Source organism: Sinocyclocheilus grahami, unplaced genomic scaffold (assembly GCF_001515645.1).
Source record: "Sinocyclocheilus grahami isolate Dianchi unplaced genomic scaffold, SAMN03320097.WGS_v1.1 scaffold1095.1, whole genome shotgun sequence".
Lineage (NCBI taxonomy): Eukaryota > Metazoa > Chordata > Actinopteri > Cypriniformes > Cyprinidae > Sinocyclocheilus > Sinocyclocheilus grahami.
The window spans coordinates 443,691-448,697 of record NW_015506274.1 but is presented as its reverse complement, the minus strand read 5'-3'; the positions used below and the strand labels follow the sequence as shown (position 1 = coordinate 448,697).

The 5,007-nt window shown below is 36.8% G+C and overlaps 1 pseudogene; it reads left to right on the top strand.

Moving 5' to 3' along the window:
- Window positions 1–5,007, top strand: part of LOC107566722 (epidermal growth factor receptor-like) — a 31,509-nt pseudogene that overhangs the window by 12,165 nt on the left and 14,337 nt on the right.

Below are 5,007 nucleotides of genomic sequence, written 5' to 3'. Positions count from 1 at the left end.
AGAAAATTTCGTCCAAAATTTTCACACGTTCAAAAATAAAACCTCACATTATGTCAATCACGTTTACACACTGCCTCCGAAATATTCGTCCGTCATTAAAAAATTCGGATCGGGTTCGATTTTTTAAGTTTTTCGCGTCTGTAGCAAGCATTTTGAGAGGTGTTTTGACAGTTCAGAGACACCGTACAAGCGAACACCAAAATCCAGAATGACGATTGTCAAGTTCATCCACTTCGTCTCGCAGTACAAAGCACTGTATATAGATCCTTGCACACTGAGTCAGAAAATTTCGTCCAAAATTTTCACACGTTCAAAAATAAAACCTCACATTATGTCAATCACGTTTACACACTGCCTCCGAAATATTCGTCCGTCATTAAAAAATTCGGATCGGGTTCGATTTTTTAAGTTTTTCGCATCTGTAGCAAGCATTTTGAGAGGTGTTTTGACAGTTCAGAGCCACCGTACAAGCGAACACCAAAATCCAGAATGACGATTGTCAAGTTCATCCACTTCGTCTCGCAGTACAAAGCACTGTATATAGATCCTTGCACACTGAGTTCACAGAAATTGGTGGTCTTCTTTTAATATGTGGCTCTGGTATCACTAGCAAAAGCATCAAATTGAGCCACTGACATCTTGAAGTAAACTTTGAATCGCCCGGGATAATCGGGCTGCTCCTGAGGGGGAACTCTCCGTCCTCTCTATATCTCAGGATTGGGATTCTTTTTCTTTTTTTAAGAAGCGAGAGGACAACAAAATCATCCTCAATGCTTGAAGACTCCATTTAGTGCTTTTTTGCGAATTTATTCGCAACGGATTAATTAATACGCATCGGACTCAGTGTGCAAGGTTTCTGTGCGTGACACATTTTTAGGATTTCGAATACAAAAAAACGCATACGAAAATTTCGGACTCAGTGTGCAGAGAGAAGAAAAGTTCATGACAAAATGAAAAGTTTGTCATCATTCACTCACCCTCATGTTGTTCCAAACCTTTCGTCTTTCTTCTGGTGAACACAAAATAAGGATATTTTAAAGAATGTTGATAACCAAAAAGTTGCCGGTAGCCATTTACTTTAACCATGGTATTTTTTCCATACTATGGAAGTCAATGGCTACTGGTAACTGTTTGGTTACCAACATTTTCAAAATATCTTCTTTTGTGCTCAGCAGAAGAAAGAAATTCATACAGATTTGGAACAACATGAGGGTGAGTGAATAATGACAAAAATGTCATTTTGGGGTAAGCTATCGCTTTAATTTTTAATTTTTATTTTTATTTAACCTTTATTTAACCAGAAAAGACTCTCTGAGATTAAAAATCTCTTTCAGAGGAGTGCCCTGACCAAAATGGGCAGCAATACAATCAGTTTCATCACAGATTTACGCAACGCAAACTAAAAACACTTAAAACAATTAAATCTTAAGATTAAATCTAAATCTAAAGAAATCTTGAATTCTTGCATTCTGGAGATTAATGTTTTAGGGGACCAGGGTTAAAATCTAATTGACACATTCCAGGCAGAGAGAAATACTCGTCAACTGATGCTCAACTTTGGTTTCTGAATAACATTTCAGAAAGCGACATAACCATGACAGAATGATGTTGTGTTGTGTTGCTTTGGTTGGTTGTGGTTAATGACTCTGGAGTTTTTTTTTTCTCAGACAACTATGTCGTGACAGACCATGGGGCATGTGTAAGAACATGCAGCCCTGGCACCTATGAGGTGGATGAGGGTGGAGTTCGGAAATGTAAGAAGTGTGATGGCCTGTGTCCAAAAGGTACAGTTGAGACTGCTGGTCAGGTATAGGCTGTTTTGTAACAATATTTTCCTTTAAAAAGAATTAAAAAATCCAGCTTGTTTGTTTATCTTTTTTTTCCTAGTTGAGCAAACACATTAGTCTTGTTTTAGGTGCATTACAACTTTTATTTTAATAGAATTTTTTTTAAAATGTAACGCTATAAAAACTAATTTATTACAGTGTCTGTTAGTAGTCTGTCCTACCATCATATTGAAAATATATATATAATGTGTGTACTTTTATGTTTGCATTTATTTTCAGGATAGTTGACAGGCACAAATTTACTTTTTGCAGAAACAGTCATACATAGGATTAATTTAAATTAGTTTTCAAACTAAAGTCATTTGTACTAACGTTTTTTTTGGATCATTCAAAGCATAAATTCAATCAAGTGTGTCTAAACCTTTTACTGGTAGCATAAGTGTTGAATTTATTATTGCCTTCATGGCTAATTCTTTACTTAAGAAAGACGTTGCAGTTAATATGTTTCCCACCTTCCCTCTAGTTTGCAATGGGCTGGGAATGGGGCCTCTGACCAATGTCCTGTCAATCAATGCCAGCAACATTGATTCCTTTGAGAACTGCACAAAAATCAGCGGAGGTGTTGCAATTCTCACCACGACATTTAATGGGTGAGAAGGATGTTTCATGCTCTCTGAGAAATACGATTTGATTCCACATTTCTTAGTACCATTCCATGTTGCTTTAAGACAATCATACTTTGAATATTTTCCATTTTTTAATTATTTAGATTTGTGTGATCGAGCCAAATCTTTTACAATCTCTGATATCCTTCTTATTACTATTATTTACAGTGACCAGCATACTAAAACTCCAGAACTGGACCCGGCCAAGCTCAACGTATTCAAAACTGTAAAAGAAATCACTGGTGAGAATGCTGGGGTTTAATATTGGACATTTGTAATGGTTAAAATGGTGTTTCATGTAGGGGACCTTTAGCCCCTCAGTGTTTGTAAACATTCCTGAAGATATTCTTCCTCTCCTAACTCAAAGGCTACCTGGTGATTCAGCAGTGGCCGAAAGACATTCCATCCCTCAGTGCCTTTGAGAACCTTGAGGTCATCCGTGGACGTACAAAAAAGCAGTAAGTCAAAATACTGCAGTCTCAAATATGTCAGCAATCTCTGAGAATTTTGACATGCTAAAGACACCCCGTGTTTCCTTTCTGTTCCCACAGAGGTGCCTTCAGCTTTGCTGTCACCCAAACTGAAATCACACATTTCGGCCTGCGTTCTCTGAGGGAGATCAGTGACGGTGATGTGGTCATCGCTCAGAATAAGCATCTCTGCTACACCAGCCCTGAACACTGGAAACGCCTCTTCAAATCTAAACAACAGACTGCCAAAATGTTAGGAAATGCTGCGGCTGCCACCTGCGGTAATGAATTATCACAATAACACCTGTCGAATAATTTCAGTTTGGTTCACCCAAAAATGACAATTCTGTTGCAAGTTACTCCCCCTTATGTCATTCCAAACCTGTACTGTACAGTATGTGTCTTTTTTGTTTTGTTTCTGTAAAGCACAAAAGGAGAATTTTTAAACAATCTTCACGCAGTCCTTTTCCAAATGCAGTTCATAGTGTCCACATCTGTCAAACTTAAAAAAGCACAGACAACATCATGGAAGCTCCATAAATGTTGTTCATATAACTTATAAACAGCAGCAGAAGTGTAATTTACAACAGCTGTGTAAAGATTCAGTAACACTTTAGATTAGAGAACACATATTCACTATTAACTAAGATTTCTCTAGTAAACTCCTAATGTATTGCTTATTTATAGTAAGTAAGAGAGTTGTTGTTTAGGTATTGGGTAGGGTTAAGGGATGTAGAATATGATCATGCAGAATAAGGCATTAATATGTACTTTGTAAGTAATAAACAGTGTTGGCCTAGTAACTCAAAAAATTTAATATATTACTTATTACTAGTTACTTCTTTCAAACGTAATTTTTACACTACTTATTACTCCTGGCCAACAGTAATTAGTTGCATTACTAGTTACATTACTTTTCCATCATCACATCCCAAAAACTTGGTAAATCTGAATCCATGAAAGTTACAGATGAATGAAGAGTACAACTGACTCAAACTGATGACAAGCCACATTTTTTAAACAACCTCTGTTATTTAATAAAGCAGCAACATAGTAAAATCTGCAACAGGGCTCAAGCAGGTAGAACCATCCAAACATGTTGGGATTCGCAGTAGATAAAGTCTTAGTACCACTACACAATTTACATGTTGCATTGATGTTTTTGTCATCCTTTCTCCCTACAAAATTAATATAATGGCTGTATTTCAAGCTGCTATATGATGTGGGCTTCGCCATCTTCCGGCGAAGCTAGCTTGCTGCGTTGGTGATGTCACGTGTTCATAACAATTATGAAAATTAATTGGGATGATTGAATTTGATTGATTGTAATTAATGTAATTGATTGGTTGATGGTAACTGTAATATCATTACTTACATTAGTAATTAGTTACACTACTAGTTACCAGGTAGTAAGTAATATTTTTACTGTAATGCGTTACTAGTAAGTAACTAGTTACTACCCAACAGTGGTAATAAACAGCCAATTATCAACTAATTTATAATATTCCCAAATCTAAAGTGTTAATGAAAACTCTTCAAAACTTAAAGGGGTCATTGGACGCTCATTTTCCACAAGTTGATATGATTCTATAGGGTCTTAATGAAAAGTCTATAACATACTTTGGTGAAAATTTCTCAATGGTAGTGTAAAAAACACAATTTTTACCCTGTCAAAATCAGCTCTGTTTTCAGCAAGCTGTTTTAGTCCATGTTGCTTTAAATGCTAATGAGCTCTGCTCACCCCGCCCCTCTCTTCCGTGGGGTGACGAGCAGACTGTAAACTTTAGCCGCAAAACTTGCTAACTAGCACATATTAGGAAAGGCGATTTGCAAAGATTAATAGAAAACCCTTGTACTCACTTCTGGATCACGAATGATTCGCGCAAACAAATAAGCATTTAGGCATTCCCTTCAAAAACAAAAGTAACTTTAATCCTCTGCATCTTCAGTGGCTCAGATGTCGGGAGTAAATGATGACTGCTATGTTCATTATTACATCCAACAACAAAACACCTCAATTGCTTAATCGGAGACATTCTTGTCTTCCCCTGCACCGGAGTCGACACAATGGCGGACAGCTCTCAG